The 24,754-nt window shown below is 46.0% G+C and overlaps 8 non-coding genes across 8 annotated transcripts; 7 read left to right on the top strand and 1 right to left on the bottom strand.

Moving 5' to 3' along the window:
• Positions 1 to 73, top strand: trnaf-gaa (transfer RNA phenylalanine (anticodon GAA)). Its single transcript has one exon. It is a non-coding gene; the product is annotated as a tRNA-Phe (tRNA).
• A 900-nt stretch (positions 74 to 973) lies between these two features.
• On the top strand, positions 974 to 1,045 carry trnaq-uug (transfer RNA glutamine (anticodon UUG)). Its single transcript has one exon. It is a non-coding gene; the product is annotated as a tRNA-Gln (tRNA).
• Positions 1,046 to 2,659: 1,614 nt separating this feature from the next.
• Positions 2,660 to 2,733, top strand: trnay-gua (transfer RNA tyrosine (anticodon GUA)). The gene has a single exon. It is a non-coding gene; the product is annotated as a tRNA-Tyr (tRNA).
• Positions 2,734 to 3,118: 385 nt separating this feature from the next.
• On the top strand, positions 3,119 to 3,190 carry trnaq-cug (transfer RNA glutamine (anticodon CUG)). The gene has a single exon. It is a non-coding gene; the product is annotated as a tRNA-Gln (tRNA).
• A 10,261-nt stretch (positions 3,191 to 13,451) lies between these two features.
• trnaf-gaa (transfer RNA phenylalanine (anticodon GAA)) lies at positions 13,452 to 13,524 on the top strand. Its single transcript has one exon. It is a non-coding gene; the product is annotated as a tRNA-Phe (tRNA).
• An 892-nt stretch (positions 13,525 to 14,416) lies between these two features.
• Positions 14,417 to 14,488, top strand: trnaq-cug (transfer RNA glutamine (anticodon CUG)). Its single transcript has one exon. It is a non-coding gene; the product is annotated as a tRNA-Gln (tRNA).
• A 2,071-nt stretch (positions 14,489 to 16,559) lies between these two features.
• On the top strand, positions 16,560 to 16,631 carry trnaq-cug (transfer RNA glutamine (anticodon CUG)). Its single transcript has one exon. It is a non-coding gene; the product is annotated as a tRNA-Gln (tRNA).
• A 6,679-nt stretch (positions 16,632 to 23,310) lies between these two features.
• Positions 23,311 to 23,382, bottom strand: trnae-cuc (transfer RNA glutamic acid (anticodon CUC)). Its single transcript has one exon. It is a non-coding gene; the product is annotated as a tRNA-Glu (tRNA).
• Positions 23,383 to 24,754: the final 1,372 nt, after the last annotated feature.

The raw sequence follows: 24,754 nt of genomic DNA, 5'->3' as shown, positions 1-24,754 counted from the left end.
GCCGAAATAGCTCAGTTGGGAGAGCGTTAGACTGAATATCTAAAGGTCCCTGGTTCAATCCCGGGTTTCGGCAGGTGTACCTGAATGTTAGTCTTTGCTCAAAAATACAATGAATAGGAATGCTGGGCCTATTGGATATTTTGCGAGATCAGGACATAAATGGCCTGGAAAGGATCTATAAAACATAAACAGCATGCTTTCATTGGAACATTGTTAGCATGAACATGTTTGGTAACATGTTTGGTTTCGCTGAATGTTGTACCCAAGACCTTCTGCGTGTAGGGCAGATGTGATGACCACCACACAATGAAACCATGAAGCAGAAGTTTGCCTACTTCAATGCTGCTCTCTTTGATATAGCCCAATGATCAAATGTCATACTTATTTTCAAAACAGGACATCCGGTAGAAAGGTGTGGTTCAACGGTATAGCCGTTAGCGCTCTGAATCCAGAGTTTTTCTTCATTTCTTATTGCAATTAGATGCACAAGTCTTTTATGGACATGCCTAGATTCTCGTCTCTGTGGCGCAATCGGCTAGCGCGTTCGGCTGTTAACCGAAAGGTTGGTAGTTCGAGCCCATCCAGGGACGACTGCTCACCTTGCCAGAGCAAGCAAGAAATACAATCCCAGAAGTAACCACTGTATGTAATTATGTAAGGAAACCAGGAAATCGTTATGGCGCTGCGGCTTCCTTGGTCAAAGGGCCTGTTTATTAAACAGGAAATGCCTACTTTTTGTCTATGAAAAATATTTACAAGGACAGAGAAGCACACAAGAAGAGCCCTCAAACCCATACCTTTCTCCCTCAAGTTTACTGCTGCTACACTTTGCATTAAGAGAGGGAAAAGTATTGCTGCACATCAAGATTATTTGCACTGTTTTCACTCCTTGTTTCTCATTTTTTTGGCAAGGGATGATTGATGTAAGACTTGTAGCTTTGGATGACCGTTATCCTTCCAAGGAGGAGTCTGCGGTTCCATGGTGTAATGGTTAGCACTCTGGACTTTGAATCCAGCGATCCGAGTTCAAATCTCAGTGGAACCTTGAGTGCCCAGAGAGCAGCGCTACTCTTTTGAAAAAGTGCAGAAACAAGAAGAATCTTTGGGTAAAATCTGTGATTACCCCCTGAAAGGAGCCAACCAAAGCATACAAACTAAACAAAGCTGTTAAAATCTGGAGCTGGTTTTCTTATGACCAAGCTTATGATTCAACGCCTGGATTACAAAAGGCGTAAACGTTTCACCGCATTGCAAAAGAAAATCAAATGAAAAGCATTGATGTGTTGAAGGAATCCTTTGACTTGGAGAGACAGGACTTTTATAGGACTTATTATAAGCAAGAAATGAAACAAAGAAACGACCACTATAATCCTCTGACAGTAATCTTTGTTGAAAGCAATCAATCAGAACTTGCGAGGGGAATCATTTCTAAATGATCTCAATGCATTGGTAATCTGGACAACGTTCTGCTAAGTATATTCTAAACCAATGGGAACGAGAAGTTAACCTGGTTTTGTCTGACCAAGAGTGTGGAAATGTAGGAACAGCCCTGAGGAAGACCACAAAATCACATGCCTGAAGGGGAAAAATATGTTTTTTTCACCACACCATGTCAAAGTGCCCATTATTCACAAGGAAATGCTAACTGCTGGAGAACCCAGCAGGCAAACCACTATCAGGTGTGTTGGGGCTGTGCTGTTGCTAAAAACTAATGGACTGAAATTCACAGGGCACTGCAGACTGTTTTTGACTTTTCCATCCCACTCAAATTTAAAACTATGTACTTGGGCCTCAACACTCCTGCCATGGACACAATAAATGGATACCCTTGGAACATACTTTTGGCTGTAGAGAAAAAGGCCATCACAAAGAAATGCTCGACACCAACCACGCCAACGATCAAAGACTTGACTGACATAGTAACAGACATTAGACATTGGATGAATGGAAAACAGTGACATTCAGGCTTAACTTGGATAAGCACTAATTTGATTGACTTGGACCAAGTAGGACCCTTATTTTCATTTAAATGTGATTTTGTTTTTATTTTATGTTATGTTATGTTTTATGTAACTATTAAGTTCTTTAATTACAATTTTTGCTCCCTGGTCGTGTCCTGTATTGTTTTATGTTTAATCAAAAGAAAAGAAAAAAGGACACACAGAACTAGTTCATTTTCTCGCTACGTTATTCCTGGTTCAATCCTGGGTTCGGCATGTGTACCTGAATGTTAGTCTTTGCTCAAAAATACAATGAATAGGAATGCTGGGTCTATTGGATATTTTGCGAGATCAGGACATAAATGGCCTGGAAAGGATCTATAAAACATAAACAGCAAGCTTTCGTTGGAACATTGTTAGCATGAACATGTTTGGTAACATGTTTGGTTTTGCTGAATGTTGTACCCAAGACCTTCTGCGTGTAGGGCAGATGTGATGACCACCACACAATGAAACCATGAAGCAGAAGTTTGCCTACTTCAATGCTGCTCTCTTTGATATAGCCCAATGATCAAATGTCATACTTATTTTCAAAACAGGACATCCGGTAGAAAGGTGTGGTTCAACGGTATAGCCGTTAGCGCTCTGAATCCAGAGTTTTTCTTCATTTCTTATTGCAATTAGAGCCACAAGTCTTTTATGGATAAACCTGGATTCTCGTCTCTGTGGCGCAATCGGCTAGCGCGTTCGGCTGTAAACCGAAAGGTTGGTGGTTCGAGCCCACCCAGGGACGATTGCTCACCTTGCCAGAGCAAGCAAGAAATACAATCCCAGAAGTAACCACTGTATGTAATTATGTAAGGAAACCAGGAAATCGTTATGGCGCTGCGGCTTCCTTGGTCAAAGGGCCTTTTTAGTAAACAGGAAATGCCTACTCTTTTGTCTATGAAAAATATTTACAAGGACAGAAAAGCCCACAAGAAGAGCCCTCAAACCCATACCTTTCTCCCTCAAGTTTACTGCTGCTACACTTTGCATTAAGAGAGGGAAAAGTATTGCTGCACATCAAGATTAATTGCACTGTTTTCACTCCTTGTTTCTCATTTTTTTGGCAAGGGATGATTAACGTAAAGACTTGTCGCTTTGGATGACCGTTATCCTTCCAAGGAGGAGTCTGCGGTTCCATGGTGTAATGGTTAGCACTCTGGACTCTGAATCCAGCGATCCGAGTTTAAATCTCGGTGGAACCTTGAGTTCCCCGAGAGCAGCGCTACTCTTTTGAAAAAGTGCAGAAACAAGAAGAATCTTTGGGTAAAATCTGTGCTTACCCCCTGAAAGGAGCCAACCAAAGCATACAAACTAAACAAAGCTGTTAAAATCTGGAGCTGGTTTTCTTATGACCAAGCTTATGATTCAACGCCTGGATTACAAAAGGCGTAAACGTTTCACCGCATTGCAAAAGGAAATCAAATGAAAAGCATTGATGTGTTGAAGGAATCCTTTGACTTGGAGAGACAGGACTTTTATAGGACTTATTATAAGCAAGAAATGAAACAAAGAAATGACCACTATAATCCTCTGACAGTAATCTTTGTTGAAACCAATCAATCAGAACTTGCGAGGGGAATCATTTCTAAATGATCTCAATGCATTGGTAATCTGGACAACGTTCTGCTAAGTATATTCTAAACCAATGGGAACGAGAAGTTAACCTGGTTTTGTCTGACCAAGAGTGTGGAAATGTAGGAACAGCCCTGAGGAAGACCACAAAATCACATGCCTGAAGGGGAAAAATATGTTTTTTTCACCACACCATGTCAAAGTGCCCATTATTCACAAGGAAATGCTAACTGCTGGAGAACCCAGCAGGCAAACCACTATCAGGTGTTTTGGGGCTGTGCTGTTGCTCAAAAATAATGGACTGAAATTTACAGGGCACTGCAGACTGTTTTTGACTTTTCCATCCCACTCAAATTTAAAACTATGTACTTGGGCCTCAACACTCCTGCCATGGACACAATAAATGGATACCCTTGGAACATACTTTTGGCTGTAGAGAAAAAGGCCATCACAAAGAAATGCTCGACACCAACCACGCCAACGATCAAAGACTTGACTGACATAGTAACAGACATTAGACATTGGATGAATGGAAAACAGTGACATTCAGGCTTAACTTCGATAAGCACTAATTTGATTGACTTGGACCAAGTAGGACCCTTATTTTCATTTAAATGTGATTTTGTTTTTATTTTATTTTATGTTATGTTATGTTTTATGTAACTATTAAGTTCTTTTAATTACGATTTTTGCTCCCTGGTCGTGTCCTGTATTGTTTTATGTTTAATCAAAAGAAAAGAAAAAAGGACACACAGAACTAGTTCATTTTCTCGCTACGTTATTCCTGGTTCAATCCCGGGTTTCGGCATGTGTACCTGAATGTTAGTCTTTGCTCAAAAATACAATGAATAGGAATGCTGGGTCTATTGGATATTTTGCGAGATCAGGACATAAATGGCCTGGAAAGGATCTATAAAACATAAACAGCAAGCTTTCGTTGGAACATTGTTAGCATGAACATGTTTGGGAACATGTTTGGTTTCGCTGAATGTTGTACCCAAGACCTTCTGCGTGTAGGGCAGATGTGATGACCACCACACAATGAAACCATGAAGCAGAAGTTTGCCTACTTCAATGCTGCTCTCTTTGATATAGCCCAATGATCAAATGTCATACTTATTTTCAAAACAGGACATCCTGTAGAAAGGTGTGGTTCAACGGTATAGCCGTTAGCGCTCTGAATCCAGAGTTTTTCTTCATTTCTAATTGCAATTAGAGGGGTAACCCTTTCATGGGTATGTTAAGATTCTCGCCTCTGTGGCGCAATCGGCTAGCGCGTTCTGCTGATAGGCGAAAGGTTGGTGGTTTGAGCCCACCCAGGGACGACTGCTCACCTTGCCAGAGCAAGCAAGAGATACAATCCCAGAAGTAACCACTGTATGTAATTATGTATGGAAACCAGGAAATCATTACGGCGCTGGGGCTTCCTTGGTCAAAGGGCCTGTTTAGTTAACCCTTTAAGCGCCAAAGTCGCAGAAATGCAACTTTACCGTACAAGGAAATTAATGAAATAATAGTAGAAAATGAATCACTTCAGTCATTGGTCGGTTCGGTGCAACTTCCCTTTATTAGCCAGGTATGATCCAGGGCAGATCCGGTAAGGAAAAAAATGGCTGGAGGAAGTTCACGTGGCATGCAATTTACAGCAGATTCTGACTCTGAAGGGTATTATCTCCCCGAGAGTGACGATGGATTTCCAAGTGGAGATGAAGGGACTTCGAAACAACGGACAGGTGCAAAGGACAGACGGAGGTGAGGAACCAGTGGAACCAGTGGCTGCAGTAAAACTTGCCCGGTGGATGAGAGCTGGGACATGCTGAGAGAGGTCGAGGTATTTGAGGCATGGATCAAACCTTTTGAAGACCCAGTTGGCTACACAGGAGAGATGGATCTGACGGATGCTAATCCATTTGATATTCTGTCACTCTTTCTGACCGATCAGTTTTGGACTTTCATTACTGATGAGACAAATAGATATGCACATCAGTGTATGGCACCTATGATTCTGAAGCCACATTCAAGATTTCTTGAGTGGTATGATGTATCAGTCACCGAAATGAAAGCTTTCTTCGCTTTGCATCTCTCCATGGGCCTTGTTGAGAAACCTGAAATCGAGGATTACTGGGGAACATTTTGGCTTACACAAACGCCTGGATTTGGAAATGTAATGTCAAGAAACAGATTTGAAATCATTCTTTCGTTCTTTCATTTTGTCAACAATAATGATTATGTGAGAACAGGCGAGCCCGGGCACGATAAACTGTTCAAAGTCCGCCCAATAATAGATTTGATTATTCCCAAATTTGCAGCAGTTTACAGTCCAATCAAGGAGCTTTCTTTAGATGAAATGACAATAGCTTTCAAGGGGATATCTTCACTAAAATGTTACTCTCCGAATAAACCTGACAAATATGGCTATAGAGTGTATGCCCTGAGTGAAAGCTGTTCAGGGTATGTTTTGCGCTGGTCAATGCACACTGGACAGTACAAAAATAATGCAAGCAACATCAGTGCAACACACGCAGTTGTCCGTGAGTTGGTTTCTCCCTTTACGGGCAAAGGACACGAGATTTACATGGACAGTTACTATACCTCGCCTGTAATTGCAAATGAATTAGCAGATTTGGAAACTGGACTGTGTGGGACGGTAAGGATTACCAGGTTGGGGATGCCAAAATGCCTTGGTAAAAGTGTCTTACAGCTGAAAAAAGGAGATGACCCAGTTTTTTGCAGAAAGGGAAAACTCCTGGCTTGTGCTTGGCACGATACTAAACGTCTCACCATGTTGTCCACAGTCCATGGAAATGATTGTGTTCAGAGGAGGATCCGATCCAAGACAGATGACACTGGCTTCCGTGACATCAAAAGACCTGTATGTGTCGACCAGTACAACGCCTACATGGGTGGAGTGGACACTGCTGACCAGAGGATGAAGACATACCTCTTTCCACACAGGTCCCGGAAATGGTATCATCGCATATTCAATGCCATTATAAGCATAAGTATTGTCAACTCACACATCATATACACCAAATCCACTCCAGGCCCACACAAACCTTTAAAGGTTTACATTCAGAACATTATTGATGCATTACTGGCTGATCACTCCAAAAAACAAGAAAGGCGCTCAAGACCGGAGGGTGAAATGCCACAGAGACTCACAGAGCGTCATTGGCTTTGTCAAGCAGAGGGACGTCCAGACTGCGCCGTGTGCTCTGACCGCTCTCGTACCAAAGGCAGGCGGCAAACAAAGTACAGGTGCCGTCTGTGTGGCGTTGGCCTCTGTGCGGTTCCATGCAACGAGAGATACCATACGCTAAAAAACTTTAAATGCTGTCATTTGGATATGTAAAAGTGCAGGGTACCTTGACCCTGGATGGACATCTTTTCTGTGATGGCTCTCTCCTTTCTTCACTGCTTTCTCCACAACCTGCCTGGCACCAATGATGGATGTATAAGTTGGAAAAATGAAAAAAATGAAAAAAATACATAATAAATACCGTGTTTGTCATCATTTGGTCAGAACTTGTAATCAGGGCCCGAGTTTGAAGATGTGAGCAAAAGGGGTGAAAATGGGTTAAAATGTGAAAAAACACCAAAATGAGCAAAATGAAATAATCCCCCATCATCAGTGCACAGTTTGCCCCCAGAAAAGCACTCCCCTGGTGCCTGGAGGTGATCTGACCACCAGAATATAGTACCATATACCCCTGCTGGACTTAGAAAAAAAAAACGAGCTTCCAGCCAATAGTACACTATACCCGAGGGACTCTGTCGTTTTTCGGCAATAGTACACTATACCCGAGGGACTCTGTCGTTTTTCGGCAATAGTACACTATACCCGAGGGACTCTGTCGTTTTTCGGCAATAGTACACTATACCCGAGGGACTCTGTCGTTTTTCGGCAATAGTACACTATACCCGAGGGACTCTGTCGTTTTTCGGCAATAGTACACTATACCCGAGGGACTCTGTCGTTTTTCGGCAATAGTACACTATACCCGAGGGACTCTGTCGTTTTTCGGCAATAGTACACTATACCCGAGGGACTCTGTCGTTTTTCGGCAATAGTACACTATACCCGAGGGACTCTGTCGTTTTTCGGCAATAGTACACTATACCCGAGGGACTCTGTCGTTTTTCCGGGCCGTAGTATGAAGTTGTGAGCAAAAGGGGTGAAAATGGGTTAAAATGTGAAAAAACACCAAAATGAGCAAAATGAAATAATCCCCCATCATCAGTGCACTGTTTGCCCCCAGAAAAGCACTCCCCTGGGGCCTGGAGGTGATCTGACCATCAGAGTATAGCACCATATGCCCCTGAGGGACTTAGAGTAAAAACCGAAATAGTACACTATGCCTGAAAAGACTCTGTCGTTTTTCGGCAATAGTACACTATACCCGAGGGACTCTGTCGTTTTTCCGGGCCGTAGTATGAAGTTGTGAGCAAAAGGGGTGAAAATGGGTTAAAATGTGAAAAAACACCAAAATGAGCAAAATGAAATAATCCCCCATCATCAGTGCACTGTTTGCCCCCAGAAAAGCACTCCCCTGGGGCCTGGAGGTGATCTGACCATCATAGTATAGCACCATATGCCCCTGAGGGACTTAGAGTAAAAACCGAAATAGTACACTATACCTGAAAAGACTCTGTCATTTTTCGGCAATAGTACACTATACCCGAGCGACTCTGTCGTTTTTCGGCAATAGTACACTATATACCGTTGGACTTAGTCATTTTTTGGGCTCGTGGAAATAAGCGTTCAGCTCAAGAGTCCCGGGCTAAATCACGCTGCTCCCGAGAAATTCCTACGCTGCTCTCACGCGGGATGTGCAAAATGGTAATGCTGGGAGGGACGGGCGGGCGGTTTTTGAGAATGACGTTTTTCGCAATCGAAACAGGTACATTTCCTGGTTGTGCGGCTACCGGGGGAGGAGCTCGTTTGACGGACACACGAGAACCGCGATCGATGGGCCCCGTTCTGGTTTTATCCAGCTTCCAAGGCTCCTTCACAGCCGTAATCTCAAGTCATGGTTCGGAGGTGCGGAGGTGAGCGTCGGATCACGGAGCCTCTGAATGGAGCCCCGCGCTCCGCGCTCCTCCGCGCTCTAAGCGCCGCTCAGACCGGGCATGAGAGGGTCTATTTTCGGCTTGATTTTACCAGACTCGCGGGCACTTCCAGAAGCTTGCTGTTTGCTCTGATTGCTCGGGGCAGAGCACAGTGTCACGCTGACCACGGGCTGTACGTGGAGGTGAGAGCTGGTTGTAAGGCGGATCACGGAGCCTCTGAATGGAGCCCCGCGCTCCGCGCTCCTCCGCGCTCTAAGCGCCGCTCAGACCGGGCATGAGAGGGTCTATTTTCGGCTTGATTTTACCAGACTCGCGGGCACTTCCAGAAGCTTGCTGTTTGCTCTGATTGCTCGGGGCAGAGCACAGTGTCACGCTGACCACGGGCTGTACGCGGAGGTGACCCGCTCCGTGATCTTAGCTTCGCCCAGACCCAGGGCCATCCACCCCGCACACGGCCAGACTTTGCCCGGCCAGGGAGCACCTTCTGCGGGTCGGAGGCTCCGGGTCGGAGCCCCTGGAGCCTGGAGCCCTCACCGGGCCCCGAACTCGGCTGCCGGAGGCAGTGCAGTGCCTCATGGATAAAAGTGCACCCAGCCGGTCTCGAACTCGCGTGAGCATGAATCAACCATGAAAATGGTACAAATCATGGTTCTATGTATACCAGACAAGGAGCTTGGTCGACGGGCACACATGACCCGCCATCGTAGGGCCCCATTCTGGTTTTATCCAGCTTCGAAGGCTCCTGCGCACTGCGGTTTTGTTTACATTTTGCGGCTGTGGTTTGCTCCGGCTAACCTCACGCCGGACACGTTGGAAGCGAGGCCGAGACAGAGGTCCCACCAGGCGCGGGGCGTCAGTCTGACTGGCTTCCCCCGCGCCTGGCCCCTTGTCTCCGGAGATGGGACCGTCACTCACCCCCGCACTGAAGGACGCGCGGCTTGAAGGATGATGGCTGTGCTTAGCCCCTGTGCCAGGTGCTCTGAGCCAGTCCCCTTCAGCCTCAACGCGTCCGGTGGGAACACAGTCCGGGCCCATTGTCACTCACCCCCGCGCAGCAGGAGGCGCGGCTTGAAGGATGATGGCTGCGCTTTGCCCCTGGGCCCAAGGGCTCTGCGCCAGTCCCCTTCAGCCTCAACGTGTCCGATGGCTCTGCGCGGGGCGGGGGGCAGGGCCGGCGCATACTTTTGGTCCGACTCCGGTCCCTTCCTCGTCTCTGAGTTTGTCAAATGCAGCGCCTGTCCAGGGCTCACTTTGCTATCAACTGTGGCTGGTCACCGCCATCGTAGGGCCCCGTTCTGGTTTCATCCAGCTTCGAAGGCTCCTGCGCACTGCGGGGTTGTAGGCATTTGTGGTCCTGATTTGCGCTGGCTCACCCTCACGCTGGACACAGCGCCAGATGATATATTTGGTCCGACTCCGGTCCCTTCCTCGTCTCTGAGTTTGTCAAATGCAGCGCCTGTCCAGGGCTCACTTTGCTATCAACTGTGGCTGGTCACCGCCATCGTAGGGCCCCGTTCTGGTTTCATCCAGCTTCGAAGGCTCCTGCGCACTGCGGGGTTGTAGGCATTTGTGGTCCTGATTTGCGCTGGCTCACCCTCACGCTGGACACAGCGCCAGATGATATATTTGGTCCGACTCCGGTCCCTTCCTCGTCTCTGAGTTTGTCAAATGCAGCGCCTGTCCAGGGCTCACTTTGCTATCAACTGTGGCTGGTCACCGCCATCGTAGGGCCCCGTTCTGGTTTCATCCAGCTTCGAAGGCTCCTGCGCACTGCGGGGTTGTAGGCATTTGTGGTCCAGAGCCCCGGCTCTAAATTAAACCTGTTACCCTAGTAGGCCGGCCTCCGGGTCCCCCCTCTCTTCTTCGGTTATGGAGTACATTGGGCGCGGGGGCAGCCAGTGGAGGGCAAGGGCCCTGCCTCCAAGTGTGGTGTAGGGGACAGGGGAGCCAGGGCCTTGGGGTCCTGGTGCTTTTTATCTTTTAAAGTGGCTCAGAGTACCAAGGGCACGGACTTCCAGGGGGCTGCACCAAGGGTGTGTAGCTCGTGTGGGGGTGCTTAAGTGTGGGTACCCGGGGACGAAAGGTGGGCCGGGGCCGGCGCGAGCCTCTGTGGTGAGTGCTGGGCCGTTCCCTTGGTACTCCAGTCAGAGTACCAAGGGCACGGACTTCCATGGTATAGTACCAAGGGCACGGACCTCCAGGGGGCTGAACCAAGGGTGTGTAGCCCGTGTGGGGGTGCTTAAGTGTGGGTCCCCGGGTTCGAAGGGAGGGCCTGGTCCCCGGTGGTCATCCCCGGAGTCCCAGAGCCTGCAACCCGGGGAAGAGTGGCCCGTCCCCAGACTGAGTTTGGGGGAATGCGGGGTGGCTCTGGAGGGGCTCCAGGGGTTCCAGGGGGTGCTCGGCGGAGGCCATGCCCAGCCAGAGTGGCCCTTCCCCGGGCAGAATCTGGGGAGAGTGGGGGGTGGCTCTGGAGGTGCTCCGGGGGCTCCAAGGGTTCCAGGGGGTGCTCAGTGGGGGCCATGCCCAGCCAGAGTGGCCCTTCCCCGGGGTGAGTCTGGAGGAGTGGGGGGTGGCTCTGGAGGGGCTCCAGGGGTTCCAGGGGGTGCTCGGCGGAGGCCATGCCCAGCCCGAGTGGCCCGTCCCCAGACTGAGTTTGGGGGAATGCGGGGTGGCTCTGGAGGGGCTCCAGGGGTTCCAGGGGGGTGCTCGGCGGAGGCCATGCCCAGCCCGAGTGGCCCGTCCCCAGACTGAGTTTGGGGGAATGCGGGGTGGCTCTGGAGGGGCTCCAGGGGTTCCAGGGGGTGCTCGGCGGAGGCCATGCCCAGCCAGAGTGGCCCTTCCCCTGGGTGGGTCTGGAGGAGTGGGGGGTGGCTCTGGAGGGGCTCCAGGGGTTCCAGGGGGTGCTCGGCGGAGGCCATGCCCAGCCAGAGTGGCCCTTCCCCGGGCAGAATCTGGGGAGAGTGGGGGGTGGCTCTGGAGGTGCTCCGGGGGCTCCAGGGGTTCCAGGGGGTGCTCAGTGGGGGCCATGCCCAGCCAGAGTGGCCCTTCCCCGGGGTGAGTCTGAAGGAGTGGGGGGTGGCTCTGGAGGGGCTCCAGGGTTTCCAGGGGGTGCTCGGCGGAGGCCATGCCCAGCCAGAGTGGCCCTTCCCCGGGCAGAGTCTGGGGAGAGTGGGGGGTGGCTCTGGAGGTGCTCCGGGGGCTCCAGGGGGTGCTCAGTGGAGGCCATGCCCAGCCAGAGTGGCCCTTCCCCGGGCAGAATCTGGGGAGAGTGGGGGGTGGCTCTGGAGGTGCTCCGGGGGCTCCAGGGGTTCCAGGGGGTGCTCAGTGGGGGCCATGCCCAGCCAGAGTGGCCCTTCCCCGGGGTGAGTCTGGAGGAGTGGGGGGTGGCTCTGGAGGGGCTCCAGGGGTTCCAGGGGGTGCTCGGCGGAGGCCATGCCCAGCCAGAGTGGCCCTTCCCCGGGCAGAGTCTGGGGAGAGTGGGGGGTGGCTCTGGAGGTGCTCCGGGGGCTCCAGGGGGTGCTCAGTGGAGGCCATGCCCAGCCAGAGTGGCCCTTCCCCGGGCAGAATCTGGGGAGAGTGGGGGGTGGCTCTGGAGGTGCTCCGGGGGCTCCAGGGGGTGCTCAGCGGAGGCCATGCCCAGCCAGAGTGGCCCTTCCCCGGGCAAAGTCTGGCCGTGTGCGGGGTGGGTGAACCCTGCTCCGCCTCACGCGAGTTCGAGACCGGCTGGGTGCACCTTTATCCATGAGGCACTGCACTGCCTCCGGCAGCCGAGTTCGGGGCCCAGTGAGGGCTCCAGGCTCCAGGGGCTCCGACCCGGAGCCTCCGACCCGCAGAAGGTGCTCCCTGGCCGGGCAAAGTCTGGCCGTGTGCGGGGTGTGTGAACCCTGCTCCGCCTCACGCGAGTTCGAGACCGGCTGGGTGCACTTTTATCCAAGAATCAACTGGAGTGTGGAGCTTCTACGGGCCTCCAGGGGCACTGCCGACCCAGAGCTGTGCCCCGGCTTCAGTTCTCTGTATCTCAGGAAGTTTTTTATTTATACATTTATTTCATCCATAATCTCTGGCGCCTAAAGGGTTAACCTGGTTTTGTCTGACCAAGAGTGTGGAAATGTAGGAACAGCCCTGAGGAAGACCACAAAATCACATGCCTGAAGGGGAAAAATATGTTTTTTTCACCACACCATGTCAAAGTGCCCATTATTCACAAGGAAATGCTAACTGCTGGAGAACCCAGCAGGCAAACCACTATCAGGTGTTTTGGGGCTGTGCTGTTGCTCAAAAATAATGGACTGAAATTCACAGGGCACTGCAGACTGTTTTTGACTTTGCCATCCCACTCAAATTTAAAACTATGTACTTGGGCCTCAACACTCCTGCCATGGACACAATAAATGGATACCCTTGGAACATACTTTTGGCTGTAGAGAAAAAGGCCATCACAAAGAAATGCTCGACACCAACCACGCCAACGATCAAAGACTTGACTGACATAGTAACAGACATTAGACATTGGATGAATGGAAAACAGTGACATTCAGGCTTAATTTGGATAAGCACTAATTTTATTGACTTGGACCAAGTAGGCCCCTATTTTCATTTAAAGGTGATTTTGTTTTTATTTTATGTTATGTTATGTTATGTTATGTTATGTTTTATGTAACTATTAAGTTCTTTTAATTACAATTTTTGCTCCCTGGTCGTGTCCTGTATTGTTTTATGTTTAATCAAAAGAAAAGAAAAAAGGACACACAGAAATAGTTCATTTTCTCGCTACGTTATGCCACACGTTTCCCTCCCTTGCCTAATTTATTCGATAAAGTAGCTGAAATAGCTCAGTTGGGAGAGCGTTAGACTGAATATCTAAAGGTCCCTGGTTCAATCCGGGGTTTCGGCAGGTGTACCTGAATGTTAGTCTTTGCTCAAAAATACAATGAATAGGAATGCTGGGTCTATTGGATATTTTGCGAGATCAGGACATAAATGGCCTGGAAAGGATCTATAAAACATAAACAGCAAGCTTTCGTTGGAACATTGTTAGCATGAACATGTTTGGTAACATGTTTGGTTTCGCTGAATGTTGTACCCAAGACCTTCTGCGTGTAGGGCAGATGTGATGACCACCACACAATGAAACCATGAAGCAGAAGTTTGCCTACTTCAATGCTGCTCTCTTTGATATAGCCCAATGATCAAATGTCATACTTATTTTCAAAACAGGATATCCTGTAGAAAGGTGTGGTTCAACGGTATAGCGGTTAGCGCTCTGAATCCAGAGTTTTTCTTCATTTCTTATTGCAATTAGAGGGACAAGTCTTTTATGGATATGCATCTCTGTGGCGCAATCGGCTAGCGCGTTCGGCTGTTAACCGAAAGGTTGGTGGTTGGAGCCCACCCAGGGACGACTGCGCACCTTGCCAGAGCAAGCAAGAAATACAATCACAGAAGTAACCACTGTATCTAATTATGTAAGGAAACCAGGAAATCATTATGGCGCTGCGGCTTCCTTGGTCAAAGGGCCTGTTTAGTAAACAGGAAATGCCTACTCTTTTGTCTATGAAAAATATTTACAAGGACAGAAAAGCCCACAAGAAGAGCCCTCAAACCCATACCTTTCCCCCTCAAGTTTACTGCTGCTACACTTTGCATTAAGAGAGGGAAAAGTATTGCTGCACATCAAGATTATTTGCACTGTTTGCACTCCTTGTTTCTCATTTTTTTGGCAAGGGATGATTGATGTAAAGACTTATAGATTTGGATGAAAGTTATCCTTCCAATGACCAGTCTGCGGTTCCATGGTGTAATGGTTAGCACTCTGGACTCTGAATCCAGCCATCCGAGTTCAAATCTCGGTGGAACCTTGAGTGCCCCGAGAGCAGCGTTACTCTTTTGAAAAAGTGTAGAAACAAGAAGAATCTTTGGGTAAAATCTGTGCTTACCCCCTGAAAGGAGCCAACCAAAGCATACAAACTAAACAAAGCTGTTAAAATCTGGAGCTGGTTTTCTTATGACCAAGCTTATGATTCAACGCCTGGATTACAAAAGGCGTAAACGTTTCGCCGCATTGCAAAAGAAACTCAAATGAAAAGCATTGATGTGTTGAAGGAATCCTTTGACTTGGAGAGACAGGACTTTTATAGGACTTATTATAAGCAAGAAATGAAACAAAGAAATGACCACTATAATCCTCTGACAGTAATCTTTGTTGAAACCAATCAATCAGAACTTGCGAGGGGAATCATTTCTAAATGATCTCAATGCATTGGTAATCTGGACAACGTTCTGCTAAGTATATTCTAAACCAATGGGAACGAGAAGTTAACCTGGTTTTGTCTGACCAAGAGTGTGGAAATGTAGGAACAGCCCTAAGGAAGACCACAAAATCACATGCCTGAAGGGGAAAAATATGTTTTTTTCACCACACCATGTCAAAGTGCCCATTATTCACAAGGAAATGCTAACTGCTGGAGAACCCAGCAGGCAAACCACTATCAGGTGTTTTGGGGCTGTGCTGTTGCTCAAAAATAATGGACTGAAATTCACAGGGCACTGCAGACTGTTTTTGACTTTGCCATCCCACTCAAATTTAAAACTATGTACTTGGGCCTCAACACTCCTGCCATGGACACAATAAATGGATACCCTTGGAACATACTTTTGGCTGTAGAGAAAAAGGCCATCACAAAGAAATGCTCGACACCAACCACGCCAACGATCAAAGACTTGACTGACATAGTAACAGACATTAGACATTGGATGAATGGAAAACAGTGACATCCAGGCTTAATTTGGATAAGCACTAATTTGATTGACTTGGACCAAGTAGGACCCTTATTTTCATTTAAATGTGATTTTGTTTTTATTTTATTTTATGTTATGTTATGTTTTATGTAACTATTAAGTTCTTTTAATTACGATTTTTGCTCCCTGGTCGTGTCCTGTATTGTTTTATGTTTAATCAAAAGAAAAGAAAAAAGGACACACAGAACTAGTTCATTTTCTCGCTACGTTATTCCTGGTTCAATCCCGGGTTTCGGCATGTGTACCTGAATGTTAGTCTTTGCTCAAAAATACAATGAATAGGAATGCTGGGTCTATTGGATATTTTGCGAGATCAGGACATAAATGGCCTGGAAAGGATCTATAAAACATAAACAGCATGCTTTCGTTGGAACATTGTTAGCATGAACATGTTTGGTAACATGTTTGGTTTTGCTGAATGTTGTACCCAAGACCTTCTGCGTGTAGGGCAGATGTGATGACCACCACACAATGAAACCATGAAGCAGAAGTTTGCCTACTTCAATGCTGCTCTCTTTGATATAGCCCAATGATCAAATGTCATACTTATTTTCAAAACAGGACATCCTGTAGAAAGGTGTGGTTCAACGGTATAGCGGTTAGCGCTCTGAATCCAGAGTTTTTCTTCATTTCTTATTGCAATTAGAGGGACAAGTCTTTTATGGATATGCCTAGATTCTCGTCTCTGTGGCGCAATCGGCTAGCGCGTTCGGCTGTTAACCGAAAGGTTGGTGGTTGGAGCCCACCCAGGGACGACTGCGCACCTTGCCAGAGCAAGCAAGAAATACAATCCCAGAAGTAACCACTTTATCTAATTATGTAAGGAAACCAGGAAATCATTATGGCGCTGCGGCTTCCTTGGTCAAAGGGCCTGTTTAGTAAACAGGAAATGCCTACTCTGAAAAATATTTACAAGGACAGAAAAGCCCACAAGAAGAGCCCTCAAACCCATACCTTTCCCCCTCAAGTTTACTGCTGCTACACTTTGCATTAAGAGAGGGAAAAGTATTGCTGTACATCAAGATTATTTGCACTGTTTGCACTCCTTGTTTCTCATTTTTTTGGCAAGGGATGATTGATGTAAAGACTTATAGATTTGGATGAAAGTTATCCTTCCAATGACCAGTCTGCGGTTCCATGGTGTAATGGTTAGCACTCTGGACTCTGAATCCAGCGATCCGAGTTCAAATCTCGGTGGAACCTTGAGTGCCCCGAGAGCAGCGTTACTCTTTTGAAAAAGTGCAGAAACAAGAAGAATCTTTGGGTAAAATCTGTGCTTACCCCCTGAAAGGAGCCAACCAAAGCATACAAACTAAACAAAGCTGTTAAAATCTGGTGTTGGTTTTCTTATGACCAAGCTTATGATTCAACGCCTGGATTACAAAAGGCGTAAACGTTTCACCGCATTGCAAAAGAAACTCAAATGAAAAGCATTGATGTGTTGAAGGAATCCTTTGACTTGGAGAGACAGGACTTTTATAGGACTTATTATAAGCAAGAAATGAAACAAAGAAATGACCACTATAATCCTCTGACAGTAATCTTTGTTGAAACCAATCAATCAGAACTTGCGAGGGGAATCATTTCTAAATGATCTCAATGCATTGGTAATCTGGACAACGTTCTGCTAAGTATATTCTAAACCAATGGGAACGAGAAGTTAACCTGGTTTTGTCTGACCAAGAGTGTGGAAATGTAGGAACAGCCCTAAGGAAGACCACAAAATCACATGCCTGAAGGGGAAAAATATGTTTTTTCACCACACCATGTCAAAGTGCCCATTATTCACAAGGAAATGCTAACTGCTGGAGAACCCAGCAGGCAAACCACTATCAGGTGTTTTGGGGCTGTGCTGTTGCTCAAAAATAATGGACTGAAATTCACAGGGCACTGCAGACTGTTTTTGACTTTGTGTCAAGAAATGAGACATACACCCGATGCTATTCCTTAACACATAGAGAACACAATTCAACTTAGAATATGAAACGACACAGAAAGATCAGACATTTGTATGGCATGCATGGGAGAAAACGCGGGGACTGATCACGCAAGCTGTTGTAAGCAGCTTACGTGATCCTCCTGCGTCTCACCCCCGCGTCTCACCCTGTTATTTCCCATGCTGGTTGGTTTTATTAGATATTCTGGAATAGGCGGGTCACATTTCTCATTGGTCAGCTTCACATCAAGGCACTTGGTATTTTTCCGTAGAGATCAAGCCTTGGGTAAACATTACCCAGACTCCTCTGGGTTATCACCCCCCCTCTGGTAAACATCCTTTGGCCATCTTTACGACCCCTTCACAAATCCAGTTTGTCACACACCCGTTCTTCTCTTAGACTAATGATGCAGATAATATATCACTATTATGCAGATAAAATACATCACAGAAATATAATCATATATTCACATTTTATCACATTTCCCTCCTGTTTATCAAAGCATTAGTCTACTGTCTCATATGCCAAACACATTACTCTTTTCAGTTTTCAACATGTCTTTCATATAGGTGTTAAAATGACACTTTTACACTCAAAAAGTCTATGCACATTTCTCAACATTGAACACACTTCTTTTCTCTCGGCCCACAACATTTCTACAGCATTACTGTCCTAAATTTTGAGTCAGATTGGTCAATCTCTGTAATTTGACAAACAGACAATTTATCTTGTCTATATTTTGTGCGGTGTGATGGGAAATATAGAAGTACAAGCGGAAAGCCCTTAAACCCGCTGCTCTCTGGTCAGTCACTTTGACTCGTCAGGGACCTCTCTGGACACCCCAATAGAATCAAATACGTAGTATCAGGTGCTACTGGGACCAGATTGTCCACTAACCTCTCGCCCTTGACCCTGCGGTATGGTTCTGGGTGATGCTGATCACAAAAGCGATACATAGGCACAACGTCCCACAAGTGTCCCCACATCACCATACGTCCTTGCTTGGTTTCTTAAGAGACCTCCTCCCGCTGCTCGCTTCGGTCACACCTATGACACATATGAACTGGTACATTTCCCATCTCAATTCATAATCTCATTAACATTACATGTAGTTATGTTGTAGCAGATAAAAAATACACTCTGTTCGTGCAAACAACAGTGGCTGTATAATATGCCATTGTGTTTCTTCAGCCTCTGTCATGTCAATTATACATTGTACATTATTACACATCATGCATTTCATAACCTTTCAAGTTGATCACTTATTTGCTTCCCTCTATTCCAGGTCTGTGTATGTTTCATTTCCCGGTATACACAGTTGTGTATGTTGATCGATTGTCCCGATTGTCCCGATTGTCCGGTGCATAATACAGGTGTTCAGCACCCATATTACCGTCATCACTTGATGATGATAACTCGTTGATTCTTTTTCACAGAGTATGGTACTCTGCGCACCGTAGCCTCTGGCTCTCGTTCATCGTAGCAGAGTATAGTACTTTGCCTACACGAATCTGTCTGTCGTCTCTGCATACAGAAACGAAGAATACAAACAAAGTCCTGCGTCTGCGATGTTAAGGATCTGCCGCTGTGTTGTCCAGACATTTCTCTCACTTTCCCATGAGAGCACCCATGTTCTCGTCCCTCCAATGGTCGGTGTGAGGACGACACGATGTGGCTCCGTCCACCTTGCTCGTCCACTTGGCTCGTTTCTGTAAACACCACATCTCCAACACGTTCTCTGCGGTGATAAAGTCTTTTCGACAATTCAGTGTATTTCAGTTTTCTTGTTTACAATTTTTTTTTTAGTAATTTTTGATTCGGAATATTTGTTTACACGTACAATAGCCCTCCTTTTTGAGATATGGCTTTGCCCATTTCTCAAACTTCTACATTTAACCAAAATTCAATAATCCAGATAGTTTACAACGTTCACTAATCCAGGATGTAATCAAGGAAGAGATGGAATTGCGTCTGTCACTCCACTCCGCAATGTCACCTCTTGACTTTTCACAGTTCAGTGGTCACATCCCTGGCTGAGCCCCCCTTCCACGGCGCTGGGCCCCCACCCTGTGTGTCTGTAATCCGACACTGCCTCTGCGATCTGTAACTTGTAAATCTGTTTTACCACCATTTGTTTCAAACTCTAAAAGTTTCAAACTCTAAATGTTTGGTTGTCCACGTGTGCGCGCGTATGTATGTATGTGTGTGTGTATGTGCAATACAACTACAAATACATCAAACAATAATAATTATCTCAATAATTCCCCCGTTGAGCTGGCCATAAGGGTCAGTTCACAACTTAGAATTCTTCACATAATTAATAATTTCACATCTCCTCTGTTTGTGTGGCCTGCATAAAGTCACACATCTAATGTAATATGTGCTAATCTTTTATATGTGCTTCAGGTGAGATTCAAACTCAATCTCTCACACCTGCTCATGTGGTGCTTTACAAACATTGTGTATTAGTTTGTTCTAGCAAGTCTATATGTGTATTAACAATCAAAATGATTCTAAACCTTCCCCTTATCCATAAGGCACGTCATTTTATCAGTCTAACCATCTCTTGCCTCCGTCCTGAGTCCTATAATGTTTAAGTCCTATTATCACTGGTTTTCATAACTTCTATAGCGTCTAAATTTAGATGATATTGTCTTATTTAAATCTATTCAATTCTTGATTGAATCTCAACAATCCTTCAGGTATTTACTTTAGAATGTCAAATTCTTTCCCTGTTAATTTTAACTTTTCCTATTACCCATCACGTCAACCCCCCCTGAGGTGGAGTTGCTGTTAATTGTCACTGTGATACGTAAAGATAACGACATCTGCTCCATCCTGAGTCCTCTCCAGATTCTTTGCCAGTCAATAGCCCCTTATCTCTGACTATCTTTATGACTTGGTGTCCTGTTGTCTTTAGTTAATGACCCATTCATGTCTTTCCAAGGAGGACATTGGCACGTCACTATTTAACTTATTCCCTCACTTACGTCTACATCGCAATACGAGGTTTCCTCATGATAATACAAATAAATAAGTTACTGATATAACTTTTCACTTTACTTACTGCCCATTCTACTGTCCAAAAACATCAGTAGTCATTAATTTACCCACATTATCACACCAGGCCTGTGCCTGCATTTGATTCTAAATTTAAAAACACTTCTGTCTTTTCGTCCTGTACTTTGATCTAGTCATGCATTAAGTCCAAAAAATATTTTTTGTCAAATCCAAAAATAAAACAAAACAAAACGTAGGTTTGTTCTGTGCACTCAAAAAAACACGATACCGTAAAAACACAACTTTTGTCATCTATGTCGGGGACAGGAAGTGTCCTGTCTGTGATCACATTCCCCAAAATATTGGCCATCTATAAAAATCTGAATTCATCTTCATCTCTTATCAAGTTTAATGAAATCTTTATAATTGATTGTTGTCAATCAAACAAAACCCTTAAATTTGTTCTACAGACTAAAATTTAAAACAGCTGAGTTTAGTTCCTAATTCATTCATTCAGAGCGTCCTCTGAGTGCTTTCTCCCCATTCTCCTGTCTTGTTGACCCCCCTTATCTCCCCCTCTCTGCCACGTCATCTGAGCACGCTGGAAGTCTCCCTCCAAAATCCTCTATAACTTTTCCTTTGTCTTTTTACAGTTTGGGGTGATAATTCTGGCATTGTGTGGTCTCGGTCGTCTGAGAGAAATGCTACTTGCTTTACAGTCACGGTTAATGTCAAGCTTCTAGAGAAAATTCCTTATTAGATTCCTCCGGACATAAACGTGGTGTTTAAGATTCACCCGTGACTGCAAATTTTAGATCTCTCAGAATAACGCCTTGTGACCCTTGATTAATTGTGATTCTCACACTCGTTAGTTAATCACTTATTAATCCTCATTCACACATTCACACTTCTCTCTTACTTACTTCGCTCGTGCACAGCGCTTACATTCACACATATTTCCTCAGTAATATTAAACTGGGTATTTCCTCAGTAATACCTAAACTGCGTATTTCCTCAGTAATTTGAAACTGGGTATTTCCTCAGTAATACCTAACTGCCTTGCTTTATGTGAGAAACTTATCTCGTCCATAAGCCTACAATATTTTTCCAGTAAATATCAAACTAATGCATAAAAACGTTTTATGGCTAACTCTTTTTCACACACAAAATTTTGTCTGACCTTCTTTGTCGCCTGTGTTCTCCTGCTGCTTCGAAACGACGCGCTCTCCTGGCGGAGAATGAGGTGCGATGGGCGGCCACGGGAAAAGTGGACTTCTTTCAGCTGTGCACAGACTTCACCGATTCACCCGTCAATCTCCGCGAAGGGGCTGCTTGTCATCCGGCTCGATAGGACCAGAAAATGTCAAGAAATGAGACATACACCCGATGCTATTCCTTAACACATAGAGAACACAATTCAACTTAGAATATGAAACGACACAGAAAGATCAGACATTTGTATGGCATGCATGGGAGAAAACGCGGGGACTGATCACGCAAGCTGTTGTAAGCAGCTTACGTGATCCTCCTGTGTCTCACCCCCGCGTCTCACCCTGTTATTTCCCATGCTGGTTGGTTTTATTAGATATTCTGGAATAGGCGGGTCACATTTCTCATTGGTCAGCCTCACATCAAGGCACTTGGTATTTTTCCGTAGAGATCAAGCCTTGGGTAAACATTACCCAGACTCCTCTGGGTTATCACCCCCCCTCGGGTAAACATCCTTTGGCCATCTTTACGACCCCTTCACAAATCCAGTTTCTCACACACCCGTTCTTCTCTTAGACTAATGATGCAGATAATATATCACTATTATGCAGATAAAATACATCACAGAAATACAATCATATATTCACATTTTATCACACTTTGCCATCCCACTCAAATTTAAAACTATGTACTTGGGCCTCAACACTCCTGCCATGGACACAATAAATGGATACCCTTGGAACATACTTTTGGCTGTAGAGAAAAAGGCCATCACAAAGAAATGCTCGACACCAACCACGCCAACGATCAAAGACTTGACTGACATAGTAACAGACATTAGACATTGGATGAATGGAAAACAGTGACATTCAGGCTTAATTTGGATAAGCACTAATTTGATTGACTTGGACCAAGTAGGCCCCCTATTTTCATTTAAATGTGATTTTGTTTTTATGTTATGTCATGTTATGATATGTTTTATGTAACTATTAAGTTCTTTTAATTACGATTTTTGCTCCCTGGTCGTGTCCTGTATTGTTTTATGTTTAATCAAAAGAAAAGAAAAAAGGACACACAGAACTAGTTCATTTTCTCGCTACGTTATTCCTGGTTCAATCCCGGGTTTCGGCATGTGTACCTGAATGTTAGTCTTTGCTCAAAAATACAATGAATAGGAATGCTGGGTCGATTGGATATTTTGCGAGATCAGGACATAAATGGCCTGGAAAGGATCTATAAAACATAAACAGCAAGCTTTCGTTGGAACATTGTTCGCATGAACATGTTTGGTAACATGTTTGGTTTCGCTGAATGTTGTACCCAAGACCTTCTGCGTGTAGGGCAGATGTGATGACCACCACACAATGAAACCATGAAGCAGAAGTTTGCCTACTTCAATGCTGCTCTCTTTGATATAGCCCAATGATCAAATGTCATACTTATTTTCAAAACAGGACATCCTGTAGAAAGGTGTGGTTCAACGGTATAGCGGTTAGCGCTCTGAATCCAGAGTTTTTCTTCATTTCTTATTGCAATTAGAGGGACACCAACCAACCTGCTAGTCTATAGATGCATAGAAAAGCTGAAGGTTGATTACAAACTTCCGCATGCTGCGCCCAAATTGATGCCAAGTTTCTATGCCTCTCTTCACCTCCGTCTAGCTTGAATGTACTCGTAACCACGGTGAGTCTTGTACATAATGTGGCTACAAGTATTCCAGAAGGACAGACCAGATATTCCCATACCTGGAGTTGAACCCGGGCCACCTGAATGAGAGCCAGGAATCCTAACCGCTAGACCATATGGGAAGGATTTGAGAAGGTAAGAGCTAATTTAATGGTAAAAAAGATAAGATAAGATAAGATAAGATGAGATGAGATGAGATGAGATGAGATGAGATAAGATAATAAGATAAATACATAAATACCATTGCATGTGATCACAACAGTAATTGCACATGAATATGTGTCATGAAGGCACATAGATTGCACATGAATTTCACAGTAATTGCACATGAATTGCACATGGATTCCAACAGCAATTGCACATATGACGGAATTGCACATCAGTATTAGGTTAGGTCAGTATTGCGAGTGTTCAGGACTAACAGTGTTTGTTATAAAGTCTGACAGCAGCAGGAAGGAAAGACCTACGAAACCTTTCCCTCACACAGCGAGGGTGGATTAGTCTCTCACTGAAGCTGCTCTCCAGAGCGGACATAGTGTCCTGCAGGGGATGACACTCATGGTCCAGCATAGATGTGAATCTAGCCAGGACCCTCATGTCCCCCACCTCCTGCACCGAGTCCAGAGCACAGCCCAGGACGGAGCTGGACTTCTCGATGACTTTGTCCAGCCTCTTCCTCTCCCTCTCTGTGATGCTGCTGCTCCAGCAGGCCACACCGTACAGGAGGGCTGATGCCACCACAGAGTCGTAGAAGGTCTTCAGGAGTGGCCCTGTCACTCCAAAAGACCTGAGTCTCCTCAGGAGGTAGAGCCGACTCTGTCTCTTCCTGTACAGTGCGTCTGTGTTATGAGTCCAGTCCAGTTTGTGGTTCAGATCAACACCCAGGTACTTGTATGAGTCCATTCTCTCAATGTCCCGTCCCTGGATGTTCACTGGTAAGGGGGCAGTGGGGTGGCGTCTGCGGAAATCCACCACCATTTCCTTGGTCTTCCCCGCTTTGATGAGGTGGTTCCGCTGACACCAGTCCTCAAAGTCCTGCGCCAGTCCTCTGTACTCTGCGTCATCTTCGTCCGTGATGAGTCCGATGATGGCAGAGTCATCAGAGAACTTCTGCAGGACACAGCTGTCCGTGTCATGTCTGAAGTCTGCAGTGTAAAGGGTGAAGAGAAAGGGCGCGAGGACAGTGCCCTGGGGCGCCCCCACACTGCAGGTCCGAGTGTCAGACACACAATCCCGTGCTCTCACAAACTGTAAATCCTCTGGGACCGCATGAGGCTCGCTATTTCCGTCATTTTATTTTGAAGGGACCTCACGTTACCCATGACTACGGCGGGAACCGACTTCCTGTTTGTCCCTCTCTTCTCTCTGAGTTTACGTCCAGCCTGTCTGCTTCGTTGCGTTTTCCTTAGGATGTCCGCCGGGATAACGTGACGATCTCCGGGTAAGACGACTGTTCTCCGCAGTTTCATTAGTTCCTCCTTTGTGTAAACGCGG

This window comes from Eucyclogobius newberryi, unplaced genomic scaffold (genome assembly GCF_026437365.1).
Source record: "Eucyclogobius newberryi isolate DKJ021-1_F unplaced genomic scaffold, fEucNew1.0.hap1 SCAF_83, whole genome shotgun sequence".
In the NCBI taxonomy this organism is placed as follows: Eukaryota; Metazoa; Chordata; class Actinopteri; order Gobiiformes; family Gobiidae; genus Eucyclogobius; species Eucyclogobius newberryi.
This window is presented reverse-complemented; position numbering and strand designations above follow the sequence as displayed.